The sequence below is a fragment of the Porites lutea genome, chromosome 2 (genome assembly GCF_958299795.1).
Source record: "Porites lutea chromosome 2, jaPorLute2.1, whole genome shotgun sequence".
In the NCBI taxonomy this organism is placed as follows: domain Eukaryota; kingdom Metazoa; phylum Cnidaria; class Anthozoa; order Scleractinia; family Poritidae; genus Porites; species Porites lutea.
In genome coordinates, this window is record NC_133202.1 from 21,054,092 (window position 1) to 21,074,056 (window position 19,965).

Below are 19,965 nucleotides of genomic sequence, written 5' to 3' on the forward strand. Positions count from 1 at the left end.
CCATTTTGAATGACGTCACAATTTCGTTGCGCAAAGCATTCTGCCTCGTGCTTCGCTGTTTGTCGGACGTGTTGGAAGGTTCAAGTTTTATTTACGTCATAATCAATTGTCATATGGCAATCACGTGCATCACTGGTTCCATCAAGGTCAACAAGCAAGATGATTACACGGGAATATTTGAGTTCGGCTAAAGAATGAACTGTGGAGTTGTTTTCTAAGCGGGTTTTATCGCTGAACTGATGATTCTGCTACACCTTTTTCGGTCAATGCCGTTCAAATCGAGCTGGAACTTCTTAGAAATACACAAATAAAGACTAGGTAACATTTGTGCCGTGAGAAGTTTACCCGTGCGTTTGAGTCTATTTATATATTTGTAGTTTAACCTCTTTACGCACGAAATATATTCTGAGATAAAGTAAGCTGTTGTTACAACTGTAATGCTGCATTCACGTCTGATATATCTACGCGGGCCATCTTGCATGATAAGTATCTCGCTCGCTGAAGCAAGCTTAAGTTTTAAATATGTTAAACTGACCTACATGAACTTAAAATAATCATGAGATGAAAAGTTTGCACAATTGCAAAAGATTCTGACCTGTTCTCTGACATCAGTAATCTAGCAAAAACCTAATATGTTTCCGTCGCTGCTATGATCATTGTTTTCATTTCAAGTTGTGTCACGCAAGAAGCCAGGACTTTGTAACCTTCGAGGCTACCATTTTTTCGAAGTTTGTAGTGACATGTTTATCTTTTTAACAACATAGAACTTTTTACGATCTATTTTACATTTTTATCGACCATGCTTGAGGGAGAATAACACAGGAGTAAAGAGTTAATGAGTGAGATATTTTGAAGCTGTATACGCGAAGAGCATCTCTTAAGAAAAGAATGTTTACCTTTAATTCATGATCTGACGACACAAAAGCTAATCTGGAGCTAAGAAAATTCGAACGCACTCATTAATCTATGATTACTTCTAGTATTTATCATTATCATTATCATGGTCATTATTATTATTATTATTGTTATTATTATTATATTTATTATTGTTATTATTATCTGAACAAGTTGGTAATGCGAGCTCTCTTTATGTGTAATTACATATTGAATATCACGGTAAGGCTATAAACTACCCAAATTACCTGATATTATTGCTTTGATTAACAATGGTCGTATGTCCGTGGCATCTTGTGCATCTCTCAGTGAGTCTGTGTAATTTCCTGTTGATGTTGAACGTAACAAACCAAAACGTCAGTCACGAAGGGCATAGCATGCTAACTAAAATTTAGCTTAGTGTTTATCAGACAACCACTCCGAGGTTCTCAGCGAGCGACCTCGGACCGGCTGAAATTTACGCTCCCCAAAATTGAATGCAATTTCAATAGGTAAAGGGTGTCAGGTGTTGGAAAACATTTCAAGTTTATTGCATTATTTCAAAATTGAAACGGAAACAAAAGCAATAAAAACAAAGCCGACAAAAATATACAAACTGCTCTACCTGCAAATTGCGGGGCTAATCTAGGCGGGTGGAGCAATTCAGATACGTTCTAAAACACTGAGGGTAATGCGAAAAAAATATCTTAAGTAATTTTTATGACTACATGAAAAATTTTCTGCAATTTGATTGGGTTACAGCAGTGGTATTTCAGCTTAATTTGAAATACCTGCTTGTGAAAATTACAAAACTTTTGCGGGTACTAGTATAAACAAATAATAGCATGATTTGTGCTTGATATTTCGTATAAATACCACTGGTGATATTTCAAAGTCGTCTCAAATTTAACTCGCCTAACGGCTCGTGCAATTACGTATAACAATTTTGAAATATCACTCGTGGTATAAATGCCAAATGCCACTACAAATCATGCTATTACCTATACTAATTTTTACCGAAATAAATTGATAACTAACTCACTAACTAAATACCTCTAAATAAATTACTGAATAGTTAGAAAACAAATGAAATAATAAAGAATTTTGTAACAAATTAAGTAGGAATTCAAAACCGAAGCCCCAAGCTATGGTGAACCTATATATATAAAAAATATGTATTTCTTTATTTCTTTTTTATCGCGTTTACCTTTGTGTATGTCTTGCTTTTATCAAAAATATTACGTTATAACCTTATTTTCACCTTGTATGTCTAGCCGGATTTTTGAAAACGTTACTGTCAAATAGATCTTTTGTGTCCAACAGTTTTTTCCGGCCAAAAATTATCTCTAAAGTAGCCATTATAAAAACTAAGAGTGCAACCATTGCTTTTTTCTCTACTCCTCCTTTCTTCCTCCTCTCTGTTTCTTTTTCTTTTTTCCTTTTCCTTCGTTAGTGTGATTTTGGAGTTTATCGGGCCCAAAAAGCTTGCCTTTTGACGCTTTTTCACTCAAATGACTGCAAATTTCGATAGGTTGGTTTCCAAAAAATTGGCTAGATCTGTATAGGCAGCTATGTCAAATTGTGTATTTTTATCCAAGTATCGATTAATTTTGTAAAATTTGTACAATGATGAAGCCCAAAGGGCGAAACGTTTGTGCAGTAAACAGCGAGACGTTTGAGAAAGTTTGAAGTAGACGTCTTTGACATTCAAGACTATGTATAATATATAGATTTAACTAGGGCTAAAAGCGAAGCTCTCGTTAACCAGATACTTATAACCAAAAAAATAAAATCGTGTAATGTTAAAAGGCGACGGCAATGAGAACAGTAACAAAATCATTACATCTAATGAGCATAAGAAGAAATTTGCATGTGCAGCACACTTTTCTGTACATTTTTTGTCATTGTTTTGCACGACTGCAATGCCATTTTGCACGACTAAAACGTGAAACTTCCTAGTTACACATTTTTTTATGGAGGAATTGTCGTATGTCCCCACCAAAAATTTTTTTGCTTGTGTTCCTGTTCGCTTTTATTTTTTTCACTGCATTTCTCATTTCTGATTTTCTCACTGCCGCTATGACATTTTCATGTTTATTTTTTCCAACGAAATTCGTCTCCTTTGTTTTTAATCACTCACTCTAGCACTTTCTCTGTTATCCACGTGAGTGAAGACGTTAAAAATAACGTCGAAAAAGACACGACTTCGTTGTTATTTTTTCTCTCTTAAAGTCCGGGTGGCCATGCGATTTCCCGCCAAAAACACCTCGACTTGCCTGTGGTGTCATACCTGTTCTTTAACGTTGGTATGCCTGTGGTACGGACTGACGGTCAGACGTACGGTTACGTGATTACCAAAATATATCGTATGGATGGATTACCAATTTTTTTTAGGTATGGGCCTCCGCTAGCGCGCACTTCGCGCGCGTGGAGCTCCGCTACAATATATACTTAGTAAATAAACCCCTTCTTGCGGCTGGTATATCGGAGGATAACGCCCGCGGCTGAGAGATTGTCCCAAAAAATAAACATTTGCTTCGAGAGCAAATGTAAAATTTTGAGGAAAGTCTCTCAGCCAAGGGCATTATCCACCGATATACCAGCAAGCCAGAAAGGGGTTTATTTATTTTATAATCCTCTAATTAATTTTTTACATCTCGGACATGTTGGGAGAGAAAGAAAAACAAAAGCAAGAGGTGAGCGCGCCTGCGAATGACGTACGCAAGCAAATTGATTGGTTGAATTTTTCATATCGAAACTGTGATTGGACCAGGGCTTGACAGGCTGTCATGTCAAATGAACTCTCGCAACACTCCATATATCAAAACTCGAAAAAGCAAGTGCTTTTTATACTTTACCTTTTAACAACAGCACTGTTTGAATACTGCTCTAAAAACGTTTCTAATGGATAAGTAAAGAGAATCCAACCTGATCACTAACTGCCGCTGCAAGTGTTAGTAAAGTAAATAGTATGAAACAGAATCTAAAAAATCTGCTGCAGCAGTTGAAGGATTTACATTAGTGGACTGTTGGTGAAACCTGGCTTTGTTGCTGTGGATGGTGGAAGCTTGGGAAGTCATAGAAAGAAAAGGTGGAAGAACTAATGAGGCCCAGCCGTAAGAACAAGTTGAACTGACCGGAGTTTACTTGAGTTATAAATCGCCCGACCATCGAAGATGACTCGAACTGTTATAGTTGTTTGCGCAGTGTACGACTCGATTAATTTATCGCTTTCATTGCCCGTTACAATTTTCTCTCTCTTTTTTCCATCTTGAAAATTAAACAGAATGGCTTATTTTAAATACTTTTTAGTATTCTTTTCCTCAGCTGACTTCGTACTAAGAAACAGTTAATTTAGTTTCTTTAGAAATGCATTGATATAATTCGTAAGTTTTGCTTATCCTCGATTCAAAGCGTATTTTAATTGATTTCTTTGTATTTTCCGGAACTGTCAGTTGCGACTATTTCGTAGTGCGACTGGATTATGCAAAACAAGTTTGTTTTTACTGCTTCCATTTGAAATTATTGAGAAGATAAAAACTGAAAAGAGACTCACTTTGTTGAACTTGTCATGCTTTCTTGCCACTGAAAAATCGCAGGGCAAATATCGACGCGGACAAAGTGTATTGTCTGATACCCGCTCTCCAATTTGCTACAACGTGATCCAAAACAGCCAACACATAAACCAAAAAGGAGCAACTCTAAACTGGTTAAAGATCAGTGAAATGTCTCTTATGATTCTCGTATGCATGCATATTTTTTGTTGGCAAGCTCATTTGGTAAAAAAAGGGGCACCTTTTTAGGTAGAATCACCCTCATATTCTTTGCATGTGCTCGAAGTCATTATAGAGTGATTATGCTACGCCAAAAGTGACAAAATATCAAAGATGCAACTTTATAATTCAAATCCACTAATTCACTATCAAGATCGATAGAATTAACATCAATTTGCTTTTTGAATGTGTCAAGATTGTAGATTTTATTTTCAATTCCCACGTGCTTCATGTCATGTATCAAGAGACACGTTTTCTAAATCAAGATGCATATTTTTTAAATCAAGAAGGGAGACGACAATTTTTGATCAGTTTTGTTTCCGAGGGGGACTGAAACCGAAAAATCTGCCATGCTCCATGGACTACTCCATGAATAGTCCGGTGGCTTAGTGCAAAATTTTGGCGAGATCTATACAGAGCGGACAAAAGCACCAAACTTTGCATGGTTGTAGCTTAGGGCATGTTAGTCAATATTAGGATCGGTGCCCACAACTACCTCTTCAGGATTTGCAGCAACTGCTCGCTGAAGTTCTTCAACAACCTTCCATGATGGGTGCCCTGTGCTGAAAATTGCAATCCTTTTTTTTTGCCATTTTTTGATGAAAATCACATAAAAAGGGAAGTAGATGGAAAAAGAAACTGTATTAATACTATTATTATTGAAACCAATGACTAAAACAAGTCAACTTAATGATATAGCAACTATGATGTACCATGGTGGGTTCCCTGTGCTAAAAAAATATCAATTCCCTTTTTTTGCCATTATTTTGATGAAAATCACATGAAAGACATGGAAATAAGAAAGAAATTGTATTATTATTGAAACCAATGAAAAAAACATGCCAACTAAATGGAAAATCCAAGGAAGATGTTTTCGGACGCGTACTCAGTCCCAAATAGCCTTTCAAGGTGGCGGCTGTGTCTTTTCATGGACTGTAAGTATCCACTAGAATAAATTGCCGTTTTTAGGGGAAATCGTGTATAATTTGAATCACGACAGGTTTAAGTGAATTTTAAGTTCTTCTTGGTGATAAATTTGTTATCGAAAGCCACATTTTCTCTTCACATTTTCTGCCGATTATGAATGACTGTACTGAGTTTATTTTCGTATTGGTAAAAATTAATAATAGTAAAAATAGCTTCTTTCTATAGTGCTCATATCCTGAGCACATGGTGCTTTACATTGTTAAAGAGGAAAAAAATTATATCTCGAGCACGAAATAACATATTTTAAAATCTATTTGCAATTCACAAAGAATTCATCTGTTTTAAAATTATTTTGGCTTTAAAGTTTATATATAATGATAATAAGTCATGCAAAAACCTAAATATTCATTCTATAAGTATAGGTATATGATCTGCAGATATTAAAGACGTTTTAAAAAAGTGTTGACTTACTCTCTAAAAACTGCGTAAAAAGATATGTTCTCAGTCCTTTCTTTCAACTGGCTAAAGATGGTGCCTTGGGCAAATCTAGCTAATGGTAGTGAGTTCCACAGTTTAGGGGCGCACACTGAAAAAGTCTTGTCCCCGTGAGTTTTCGAGGTTGTTCTAAGAGCTGCTGAGATGCGGACCACAAGTTCCTGGAAGGCCTTCGATAACTGTCAGCTAGATAGCTAGGTGGAAGGTTATTAAGTGATTTGAAAACTGACAAAATAAGTTTAAAAACAACATGATAACTAACAGGAAGCCAGTGAAAGTCAAATAAATGATGTGTTCGCAAAGTTTACGAGTCCGAGTAACGATCGTGGGGGCAGTGTTCTGAACATATTATTAAAAGTTCCTTCAAGTGCATTTTTCTACAACCATAGAGCAAGCAATTGCAATAAATAGTCTGTTTTAGATGTAATAAAAGCATGCACTGCAATTTCGCTAGACTCCCGTGTGAGACACTTTCTTATCTTTGATAAGTTCCTGAGTTGGTGAAACGATGTTCTGTTAAAAAATGCTGAGACGTGTGCGTCAAACAGCACGTTGTCATCAAATACTACTGCCAGGCTTTGTTGGTGGTGGTTCTTAGCCTTGCATTACCCATAATGACGTCGCTAAAGGGTGGACAAGTACGGTACATCGAGAAGATAAGCATGATTTCAGTCTTATCATGATTGAGTTTAAACTCGTTTCTACACAACAAGATTGAAATCAGTTGGGATCGTTGTCATATTTACCTAGCGTGAGAATCGAAAAGAGGGGATCTGAGAAACCCATTAATTTAACGGATCAATTATTTATGGAACGCTCCTTGACAATTTTCTAGAATTCAAGAAGGAGGACTGTGCCGTCTTGTTGCAATTAAGTTTCGTATTGAAATCACTACAGTAGTAAACACGTTACTGAAGTGCAAAGTGGCATCAATCCTGTCACCTTACGCCCAAGTTAGAAAAAGCAAACTAGAAAAGAGAAAAAAGAATATTGAAGCAGATCAGAAACAGCAAGTTGGAGATTGCGGTGCCAAACGAGCTTGTAAGACTGACACTATAGTGGGGCTGCAAAGTGTGTGCCTTTGTTTGTAACGAATACAGCTTAATATGAAGTTCAGCAAGTATAAAGAAATGTGAGTCATTCTCCACTTCATTTGCTATGTACTCAGTGAGTTCAACAAATGCTCTTGAATTATTTAATTTCTCGTCTTCCTCGGCCTTCCAAGCTGCTCCACTTTTCTTCTTACGTTCCTCTGACATGTATGCCTATTTCGCACGTCAGCCTCTTTGGTACATTTTCAAGGAGCGTTCTATAAATTAATGCTTGTACCGTTAAACCAGTGGGCTTCTCAAATCTTCTTTTGTTGATTCTTGGCAAATATAACAACGATCCCAATTAATATCCATCCTGGTGTGTAGAAAACATCTCAGCTTCAGAAACCTTTAACTAACCAGTAAGTTAATAAACTCAGTATAGTCATTCACAATCGGCATGAAATATGAAGCGAAAATGTGGCTTTCGAGAACAAATTTATCACCAAGAAGAGCTTAAAACTTCACTTAAACCTGTCGCGATTCAAATTGTGCACAATTTCCCCTAAAAAACGGCAATTTATTCTAGCAGATACTTACAGTCCATGAAAAGACACCTTCAAGCCGCCATCTTGAAAGGCTATTTGAGACTGGGTACGCGTCTGAAAACATTTTCCTTGGATTTTTTTGTTTTTGTCATTGGTTTCAATAATAATACAATTTATTTTTTAATTTTCTTGTCTTTCATGTGATTTTCATCAAAATAATGGCCAAAAAAAAAAAATTAGCACAGGATACCCACCATGGTATATCATAATTGCTATAGCATTAAGTTCACTTGTTTTAGTCATTGGTTTCAATAATAATAGTATTAATACAGTTTCTTTTTCCATCTACTTCCCTTTTTATGTGATTTTCATCAAAAAATGGCAAAAAACAAGTGATTGCAATTTTCAGCACAGGGCACCCATCATGGAAGGTTGTTGAAGAACTTCAGCGAGCAGTTGCTGCAAATCCTGAAGAGGTAGTTGTGGGCACCGATCCTAATATTGACTAACATGCCCTAAGCTACAACCATGCAAAGTTTGGTGCTTTTGTCCGCTCTGTATAGATCTGAGCCTTTAGCCACCTTACTAGAAGAATCCCGCCCATTCTTGCCCATTCCCGCCCTCCCGCGTTAGACATGGCGGAGGAAGGAATCGAAGAACTTGTCAGAAGAATCATTCGAGCAGCACAAGGAGTTAACACATCTCGAACAAATCTCAAACGTGTCAACACCCGACGAAGAACTGAGGCGGCGATTTAGAACGAGATAGGCTCGATCAGAAAGAAAGCAGGAACAGGCTCTCGCAGAAGCGCTGGTGAAATATCACCACAGGCGTGCAGAACGATTTTAACAAGCTTCGTAAACTCGAACAGTATAAATGTCGCAGGAATACTGTAAGGAATAATATGGGAATACTAAGCAGACGTCTCACCGGAAAACGCAATCACCGGCTAAAAAGAAAACTGTCAACAAAGATGACAATGTAAATTGAAGACCAAGTGTGTGCGAATAAACAAAGCGAATCTTTCTCTTGTCTTAATATGGCGCGCCGTTTGTTTCAAAATTATTTGTAAACGTATTGTTTAATGTGGTTTTGACATATCCAATAAAATGTTCCTGTGATAGAATCAAGCAACCATTGTTATTTTTCACCTTCATATCATTTTACTACCGTGATGTAACATTTTCTACCTTGATATCATTTAACTGCCGTGATGCGACATTTTCTAGCTTCATATCATTTTACTACCGTGATGTAACATTTTCTACCTTGATATCTTTTTACTACCGTGATGCGACATTTTCTACCTTGATATCATTTCACTACCGTGATGTAACATTTTCTACCTGGGTGTCTGTAAAACGCGGACCGGATAGCTGCGGATGGCGGATGCGGATGGGAAAATGCGGAGAGAAAAATGCGGATGGAAAAAATGCAGATGGCAAAAAAATAAATAAATAAATCAAAAAACAAAGAAAGGAAAGAAATCTTTCTTTCAAGTCGCTGTCACATGGTTGGACCCTTCACTTACATACAGAACGTGATGCCAATAGTTGGCACAGTTTTGTACCCTGTAATTCTTTTTATTAATGTCACAGAAATAAGGACGCTCCGTTCCTCCTCCTTAAATGCACACATACTTGGTGCACTTCTCCTTTGAGTGTTTAGCTTAAGGCTTGCAGGCAAGGTAAACAGCTCAAAAAATCGGCTGGCAAAGGAGGTGTCCGCAAAACGAGGAGTGGATACCTGCGGATGGTGGATGCGGATGGGAAAATGAGGATAGAAAAAATTGTGAACAATAACAAAAACAAAAAACCACAAATTAGGATATATAAATTGTGTCACTAAAACATTTCTTAACAAAACACATGTATAACGTTGTTCGGACAACAACAACAAAAAAGAAAATGGGTGAACTACGCGAAAAAATCGGCGTGCTTTGCTTCGCCTATTTCACGCTCGCCTCCGCTAAATCGCCATGTTTCCTCACAAAGGAGCCTGATCTTCAAACGGGTTCATAATACAAATCAACTTTCGCTCTGCCTTGACTCTGGTCGACTCTGCCATAGCAGACAGTTCAGAGAGTGATTGTGAACTGCAGACACCTGCAGAAGCCCGTTTTTGAGATCAAAAGCTAAGCTACTGTTACACTAGTGGTCTTCTGCTACACAATTTCCTCTCGGTCGTTGTGAATCGGTCTTGTTTAATGAGGGTTTTTCTGCAGAAATTCATTTTCAAGCAATATGCCGCACCCTCAACAGAGTCATTTTTCTGGCCTTCGTTCCATTTTCACAGTTCTACGAAAAGCGTCCATCAACATATAAAAAATGCTGATCTGGTGTAGACATGGCTAAAAAAATTATAAATTCTTCTTAAAAAGCAGATTGTTTTTTTTTTCTGATTTGTAATAATTACATGTAAACATCTTTCCATGTAGAAAAGTATGTTTGGTTGCTGTTTCGCAGATAGACGGGAGCGGGCCAAATAATTCGAATATTATATAAATTATTTTCGATTCCGAATTCTGCCCTTCACGCTTTTAAAAACGAGTTTTAAGTTGCTCGATACAGACGTTCTAAAAACTCACTGAGGATATGTTTTGGAAACTATTTTGCTAGCAGAAAAATTAGAAAAAAAAAAAACAAATGAAACAGAAAGTAGCCTTCATTAATGCGTTTCCAAGTGACACTTTTTTGCGGGAGTTTAATTTTGCAGATTAGGTGATTTTTTTCTTACACCATTTCGGGAAATAACTTTTGCGATTGATCTAGAAGTCTGTTTTTTCTTTTCAATCTGCAGTGTATTTTGCAATTTTAAAAATTCGAACTCATTATTCGTGCACTTATAAATTCCCAAAGGGTAGAACTTGTAGAAAATAAATCCACACGATAGGCGGAGTTGATTGGCATCTGCCAAAGCTGAAAGTTACGTTTTGACGTTCGGTCTTTTTTCTGGTCGGGTTGATGCTGCAATTTTTTCTGTCTTGAGCCGCTCAAACAAATAAGTCTTGATTTGATTGGCCTGAGAATATTCTTTCTGTAAGTTGAGTACACTTTATCCAGTGAAAGCAAAGAAATGAGAACTCCAGGTCAGAATGATTTTATATTAAAAATTGTTTGTCGTTTGTTTGGCAAGTACTAACACCCATGCCTCCCCGTCTTAGCGTGATAACCATGAAATTCCGAATAAAGTAATGTTTAAAAAAATAGCGATCACTCCCGAAAGTGAAGACAGACTGTTCGTGAATTGCACCGCTTTAGGATGCTGGTCCGGTAATATTCTGCATTCTGACCCGTGATTGCAGGGACCACTGGCTCCTTATTGGGTAAAGAAAAGAATATTAAACGGGGCCAATGCAAAATAAGCAAACCTTTGTTAGCCGATTTTTTGAGCTGTTTACCTTGCCTGCAAGCCTTAAGCTAAACACTCAAAGTGCACCAAGTGTGTGTGCATTTAAGGAGGAGGAACGGAGACATTAATAAAAGGAATTACAGGGTACAAAACTGTGCCAACTATTAGCATCACGTTCTGTATGTAAGTGAAGGGTCCAACCATGTGACAGCTACTTGAAAGAAAGATTTCTTTCCCTAATTGTTTGTTTGTTTGTTTTGTTATACGCATTTCTCGTTTTTTTTCTTCTTACTTTTTTTGTTATCCGCATTTTTTTACCATCCGCATTTTCCCATCCGCATCCGCCATCCGCAGGTATCCGGTCCGCGTTTTACAGACACCCTTTCTACCTTGATATCATTTTACTACCGTGATGTAACATTTTCTACCTTGATATCATTTTACTGCCGTGATGTAACATTTTCTACCTTGATATCATTTTACTGCCGTACTGCGACATTTTCTACCTTGATATCATTTTACTGCCGTGATGCGATATTTTCTACCTTGATATCATTTTACTGCCGTGATGCGACATTTTCTACCTTGATATCATTTTACTGCCGTGATGCGACATTTTCTACCTTGATATCACTTTACTGCCGTGATGCAACATTTTCTACCTTGATATCATTTTACTGCCGTGATGCGACATTTTCTACCTTGATATCATTTTACTGCCGTGATGCGACATTTTCTACCCTGATATCATTTTACTGCCGTGATGCGACATTTTCTACCTTGATATCATTTTACTGTCGCCTGATCAATCGACAAACGTTTTGAATGTTACAATTTACTGTCGCCTTATCAATCTGCGAGACGAATGCGACTACAGTATATTTTTCACGGGGAAGAAAACGAACCTCATCCTGAAGTCGGACTGGGAACCACCAGTCCCACTATCTGTAGCTCTGGAGACCTTCCTAGAGGAGGTAAAATTAGAACTCGCAAGTATTGAATTTGACAAGCCAAAAGATAATATATCTACGGGAGAGCGCCAAGCTCTCAAAGACTTATCGCGCAACAAAAGCATTATTCTTAAGAAATCTGATAAAGGTAAACACCACCGTATTGATGAGCAGACAGGACAAACTAAACGAAGGTCAGGTTCTGCTTGATGATTTAAATAACTACCGACTTCTAGACAAACCAGTGGTTGAAACTACAACCAAAAAAGCTCAACAACTTATTAAAACACTGCTCTCAGAAGGCCACATTGATAAAATGACGGCTTAATGGCTGTGTTTTACACACTTACTAAAATCCACAAACCGACACCTGTCGGAACACCTATTATATCAGGGTGTTCCGGACCTACAGAACGGATCTCAGCTTTGTTGACCACCTTATTCAGCCAATAGCACAACTACAAGCTTCGTATCTTAAAGATACGACAGACTTTATTAACTTCATCGAGAGGATTAAACTGCCTAAAAGTGCCATACATGTTTCAATGGACGTCACAATACAAAAAAAAAAAAACACAACGAGAGGGTATTACCACTGTATGCCTTGCATACGAAGAATTTCACCAAGGAAACCCTCCAGTCCCTACCAGGTTTTTAAGCGAGATGCTTAGTCTGATACTACTAGAAAACTCGTTCCAATTTAACTTGAAAGATTATCTTCAAACCCATGGAACAGCCATGGGCACGAAAATGGCCGTAGCCTTTGCTAACATCTTCATGGCCAAAACAGAAAAAGAACTTATTCAGACAGAGGATCTTTTGGAAAAGGTTTATATCGATGACGTCATATCAGTATGGGACACAAGCAGAAACGAAATAGAAGAATTTCTTCTACAGGCAACTTCCATCCTACAATCAAATTCTATCACGGCTGAAATATCAGAAACAGAAAGTACATTCTTGGACACGAAAGGTACAAAGGTGTCAGATTCAACAAGGATTCTATCCTTTGCGTGCGAACACACTTCAAGCCTACAGAAACAATCCAATACGTGTCACCCACCAGGCGTCACAAAAGGTTTCATCAAAGGAGAAGCTTTAAGGCTTCTAAGAACAAATTCCTCTGAAATCACTTTTGAAGAAAACAAGAGGAATTTTTCAACACGCTTTAAGAATAGAGATTACCCAGCTGCAACTGTAGAAAGACATCTCTCAGAGGTCATTTTCGTAGACAGAAAGAAAGCACTAGAACAGAGAAACAAAAATGCAAGTAAGAAAATACTACCCTTTGTAACGCAATACCACCCTGCTTGCCCAACCTCAAGAACATACTCATGGGGAAATGGCACCTTATACAGAACCAACCATATCTCAAAAACATCTTTAAGGAACCTCCGCCCATTTCATATCGCAAAGGAAAATCCCTAAAAGACACTCAACCAATCTATTTGCGAACTGCAGGAGTCGTGCAGGCCCGTCAACACTTTTAACGTTAAATTCCAACCCGTGTGCTCGGTTTCAGTCCCCCTCGGAAACAAAACTGATCAAAAATTGTCGTCTCCCTTCTTGATTTGAAAAACATGCATCTTGATTTAGAAAACGTGTCTCTTGATACATGACATGAAACACGTGGGAATTGAAAGTAAATTCTACAATCTTGACACATTCAAAAAGCAAATTGATGTTAATTTTATCGATCTTGATAGCGAATTGGTAGATTTGAATTATAAAGTTGCATCTTTGATATTTTGTCACTTTTGGCGTAGCATAGAGTGATAAAAGGCTACTACGTGACATTGAAATATCAGGCAAAACCCAGAACTATTGCCTGAAAAGTGTTTCCAACTTTAAAGTGACTCGATTCTACTTAATTTTACTTTTGCAAACAACATAACTGGACTTTAGGCACTCATTCAATTGCGATAATATATTACACAAATGAAGAAATGACACAATTTCAAGGAGCACCTATATTTCGACCGCACAAGTCGGTTTTCCTCAGGGTGAATGAAAACTGTTACACACGAATTTCTAGCATGCGCTACCACAAATTCGAAGAATGCGTGCCATGACTGCAATAGAAACCTATCATGAGAAAGTACGAAAAAATTTTAAAGTTAAGGGGCGCTTACCAGCTCCAGCTAGTTTATAGATACTTTACTCAAGTAATCACAACAGATATGATCAAACTGAACAGCACTTAATCAAAAATCCTAAATTGGCAAGTGGCAAACCAGTTTGTAGGTTTACACTGAGCATGACCCAGGCACGAGGCCTCAGGATTATATTTCAACCCGAGCGGTTGACCACTCGTCTGCCCTGGCTTCCCTTTTTACAAAACAAACATAGCCTCACCTAAGCGAAGATGGGCATCTGCTCTGTTGCCGTACAGTTCAGCTTTGAGATCTATGTCCTTGCACTGCACTTTAATCCCCTCCGTGTAGAAGTAAACGGCGTTGTTGTAATCTTTCTTACGGTATGCTTCATTACCTTCATTATTGTAAACCTCTGCTATAGCTAATATATAGATTTAGCCAGGGCTAAAAGCGAAGCTCCCGTTAATAAATTCATAATTTAAATCAAACAATAAACTTGTAATCCACAGATCAGGGCACATTCATTTGACTTTTGAGGCAAAGGCAGAGTGATTTTAGAGAAAAATCAGAATTTGACCATCCAAGAGTGAAACAAATTTTACATCAAGTTATTTGTACACCGAAAAAAAGCAATCATGTTCGATCACAGTAGATTAGGCCTGGAAAACAAATAGACCTATTCGTGTATTGTATTTGCATTAGCTGTAGCATCATAATGTGTCATTCACCAGTCTCTCCAACATTGCTCCGTTAGAGAGACTATGGATAATTGGACAACCCCGAAATATAATTTTAAGAAACACATGCGCCACGATAGTCCTTGGTGGCAGCCAATTTACACGTTGCATTCCTATGTCTAAAAGAGAGGCCAAAATAAAAATCAGGCCGGATTTTTTTTTTTTTTTTCTTTTTTGCCCTATTTAAACCTATAATTATGCAGTTTTTCACAATTTTGCAAGAGAATTTGCACTCATTCAATATCCACGACGGTCAAAGCACGCGCTTCCTTTGCACAACAAATTATAGCATTGAATTATAAAACGTTTTCTTTTAGAAAAATCTGGTCCTATGTGATATGCAGGGTAATAATTATGGGCTCTTCATGAAAACGATAAAAAAATTCCCCAAATCACTTTTCGGCCAGCCGGACGGGTTCTCACTTTTGACAGGCACCAAATTTGCAGTGCGATTAATAGAGTTACCATTTACGCTTCAACATAATAGGGAAATTGTTATGTTTAGGTTTTGTTTCCCTTTATTCATTAAACCGTGTATGATTTTGTTATGTGTAATCTTTAAAAGCGAGTGATATTTACGCCCGGCGTTTTGAGTATTCCTACATGCGATGTTTATGTTCGACTGGAAACAACCGGTGCAGCGATGAAAATTGCGAGAGGAACTACTAACAATCAATAAAATAAGTTTAATTCGGTGAAACATGTACAGAGACAATAATTTTCAATTTTCATTCATGAAAGAGAAGTATTGAGAGTAAAGTGTCTCAGAAAATCATGAGTCAGGCAAGCATAAGCTTATTTATGTTTTAAGCCGGCTTCCCGGTGTGCGCTCTTTTTCAAGATGAACTCGAGGCAAGAAAATCGCTCAGAGCTTTCTGTTTACAGCCAAAATCATAACTAAACAATCTTCGGAACCTTTTCGTTGAATTTGCGGGTCAAAAAAAGGTCTAAAGGCTTTTTAAACCTGATACCATTGTAGGTTAGATCATTGCTCATGTTTTAACTTAAGCCGAATAAACCATACGCTCAACTTCAGGAAACCGAAAAAAAAAAACACATCAAAAACAATAATGGCTCAGGCTTACCAGTCGAGATGCTGCTTCTGAAGGTCATCAAGTGTTCCAGAATCGCTTGAGACTTTCAGCCTTCTTACGCCTCAAGCAAGGGCAAGTGAGTAAGCTCATTTTTGAAAACGATGCCATCCGAAATCGGATTTCCAATGACTTTGACAAGCGGTGCATTTGTCAACAAAAAGCACAATAAACAAACCAGCCACGAATTACAGAACAATCTTGATAGCAGCTGTATTTCATTTTGTACGCCAAGTAGAAAAAGACAGTTTAAAACATCACAAGATGACACAAAACTCTCTCAGCTCCAGCTCTCAGTAAGCAAGTTTCCAGACGCTGCATAAATTTTCCGCATAAACTCACCTGTCAAATTTTGACCAATCAGAACATAACAATTGGACGTAGAGCTTGATCAACGCGTTACAGAAAGAAAAGTCAAAAGCGATTGCCTTCCCTGTATGTAAATGTAAAAGCCGGTTGAATTTTCGTGTCCGAGATCAGTTCGAAATAAACATTTTAAAAGTGCGGCTCATGAAACACGACTTATTTCATATGCATTTAAAAAAAATTGAACTTGAGCCTGCGATCATTTGAAAAGTAGCAACTTGTCAGCGGATACCTTCAAAATATTACTCGAACTCAGAGGGTCGATACCTGAGCCCGCGATACGGTCAGGCGATACTGGTCAGCAGAAAAACTGTTTTGACAGCTGTCAATTAATCAAAACATGGATGTACAATATCAGGTTGCAGGCTCCCAAACTAGCTAGAAAGTGTGAGATTAAACATTGGTATACCTGTGGTGCGGACGGATGGAAGGTCGGGTGGTTGGTGTACAGTCACGTGATTGCTGAATTTTCTAAGATGGATAGATTTTCTATAAAGCTATGGGGCTTCGAATTGAGCCCGTGATCAAAGAAAATATCAGCGCAAAACTGTAAACACTACGTGACCTCAATAGATAGAAAAATGAGCCCGCGATCCACTCAGGTGATGATGGTCAGCGTATACTCTAGTTTGACAGCTGTCAATTAACCTTCATTAGAATGGCAAATATTCGAATTAACAGACTACGAGTGTGAGTAGGACATGTAGCGGAAAATGCCAGATCGTGTACCTGAGCGAACCTGAGCCCTCATTATTAGTTTTCTGATAGTGGTCTGCACATGTCCCATTTTGACAGCTGTCAATTGACCTTAATTTGGCTAGCCAATGTAACTTTAAACGACTGTCAGCCAACTGACAGCCTTGCCCGGCGTAGTTTCATTTTTATTTTGAATTGGTAAGTGTGACATATTATATCAGCTTATATATAGGGGCAAAACGACTGGTCTTTTATCTGAGCCCGCGAGACGGTCATGTGATAATGTCAGCGGATGTCTGATTTTGACAGCTGTCAATCTAATGGTACTCATACGTATGGCTTACATAACTAAGAGGCGATTCAAGTTGTGCAAGATCTATTGTGACATTTGACATCGGCTTACATGAAGTGTGTGTACGGACGGGCGGGCGTACTCTACGTCATAACCAAATTTTCTGGGATGGATGGTTTACCAAATTTTCTTACCCATGGTGCTCCGCTGCGCGCGCGCTTCCCGCGCGCGGGAGCTCCGCTAAAAATAAAGTTGATTTCAAAATCGTTTTAATGTATAAGAAAGAAACTCGGACTAACTGTAAACATTTTTTTAGCTCAATTCTGTACTCTTAACTCATAAATAGGGTAAGCTTTGAAATTTGTTTTCGAAATACAGAGGAATTCACACGGTCAGTCAGTCAGTCACTTATTTTCTTTGTAAGCCTGTTCAATTTCATTGGTCAGTTTTTCAGGGGTGGTATAATATAGTGTTATGAACTGCTTTTCATGTTCTACATGGTTCAGTCAATTCTGAGAGTACCAGTGTTCTGGACATTTGTCAAAAATAGCCATTTCGTCAAAAATAGCCAAATTTCACACGATGGGCTAAGCCGACAAAAGCCCTATATGTGTCTTAACAATGCGTGAAAATGCGCGTCCCCGCAGCTAAGGTTGAGATTGTCTGTCCTTAATAACCTAATATATAACACTATATTGTCCTGAGCTACACTAATGTTGTGATCTTCACCTAGATTCCTCAACCGATATTTCAAACGAAAGCCATATTTTTCCTCGTGACATTCTCTGGTGGCGATGACAAATTAAAATTTCTAGTCCCGAATATGTTTCAGAAGTTGCAAAATGTATACGTTTCGGGTGTAGTCATTCCCAGTACTCTTGCGATAACAACATTCGGATTTCAAAATCATTAAATGTTTTGCAAAACTTAAGCTAAGAATTGCTTTAATGATTATTTTTCCTTTGAGAAGCCGTGTTAAGTGGTCTAAAAATCTCCAGCTGCTAGTGAGCATAGTTCTTCATAAATGAGCTTTCACTTTAGGAGGCAAGGAACAAGCATTGAAAAAGGCTTGTAAGAAAGTTTGAAAAATATTCTTTCCCGCTTTGTAGAGGAAAATACTGAAAAGCGATTATTCTGCTGCAAAGATTTTCATGCAGGCGGAAAGTCAAGGGCTCCAATGCCACTGACGTGGATATCTTGGTAATAGAGACCCCAATATGCTATGTTTCAAATAATTCTTACCTTTCAAAGTCTCGTCGTCGAAACACAACCCTTTCTCCCCAAGAGTTGAGGTGACTGTTGCTGCTTTGTTTCCGCTCTCCGCCATGAATGCTGGAATTTTGTAAAAAGGTACATTGACTTTGTAAAAGTAGCAGACTTATAAGTTTACAGTTGGCTTTCAACGTGAAGGATCATAAAAATATAAAATTAGTTTTTTTGCACAGCGTGTATGGGCAGTCGCAATTGAACTTAATTAGTATGCTGATGAAAGGCTTAAAATTAGTTGACAGTGGGGTTTTGAGTGTCGTTTTGAGATCGATTTTGCCAGAAATCTCAATAACGCGTTTGTGACCGAGACAGCTGAGGTTCTCAGACTTATAGCCACATTTCAGTAAATTTATTTGTACAGGAATTGACAGACAAAAACCCCCTAAAGTGGCAACTCCGCCATTACTGTTGAGAAGTCAATTAGTTCAATTGGAAGACCCGAAGAAACAGCTAATCTTAAGGTGGCTGAACACAGTTTTGGCAGGTTGTGAGCATAAATTATGTCATTTGCCAAATCATGGCAAGAAAAAGGTTGCCGCTCACAAGCTGAAACTTGGCAAGTGAAAAATGTACTGATAAAAGATTTTGATTGGCAGGTAAAATTTGACGTTTTCGCAGTTTCCATGGCAACTAGAAACGACTCAATACAACCTTAAATTTTCACTTTTACTCAGTTTAATTAAAATTCGCTCATTAGATTTTCCTATAGACTTGCACACAGCTTATTATAATAAATTGTTACTATTTGAAACTTATTTGACCAAACTTTAACAGACGGGTTTTTAGATAATCAATGATATAGTTGTACTGTAATTATTAAATGTGTCACAAAATTCGTCTGTTCAACTTCTATTTTAAAGTTCTTATTATTTAAATACAATAAAAGCAAAACTTGCGCTAAATATCACAAAATTTTAATGAGTAGATTTTGTGAAATCGTCTTCTGTGCAACATTGCTTTTTCGCTGCCATGTTTGTTTGTCTAATTTAAAACACTCGTCGTCACGCGAGTTGCCGCTGACCGCCCGCAAAACTGTGTTCAGCCACCTTAAACAACACATAAATACCGCATACATTATGGAACGACAATGGCATGATTTAAATTATTAAATGTTATTGTACCAGTTTTAACTCACTTCCAAATTTGTTTCATTGGGGTTTGCAAGTACCACATTCGTACCCAGTGCAGCCCATTAATGGCAATAAAATATGTCCTAGTCGATCCCAAATACTAAGCGTGTTTTCAAATTACTACCTAGGTTATACATAAAGTTACAGTTTTCCCCCGAAAGAAGCGAAACTCAAAAATAATTAACCCAGAAAGTAACGACCACTTAAGGTTGCTTATTTAACAGTTAATGAATAAGGCTGAGTATCTTATGAAGAATTATGGAGATCGAGGAGGGTGTTATCCGTCGAGGCCGTAGGCCGAGGCAGATAACGCCCTCCGAGATCTCCATAATTCTTCATA

The 19,965-nt window shown here is 37.8% G+C and overlaps 1 long non-coding RNA gene across 1 annotated transcript; it reads right to left on the reverse strand.

Moving 5' to 3' along the window:
• Nucleotides 1–1,141: 1,141 nt before the first annotated feature.
• On the reverse strand, nt 1,142–18,492 carry LOC140926730 (uncharacterized). Its single transcript, XR_012164465.1, has 3 exons — nt 18,469–18,492; nt 14,304–14,465; nt 1,142–1,220 (listed from the first exon to the last, which is right to left on the reverse strand). It is a non-coding gene; the product is annotated as an uncharacterized lncRNA (long non-coding RNA).
• Nucleotides 18,493–19,965: the final 1,473 nt, after the last annotated feature.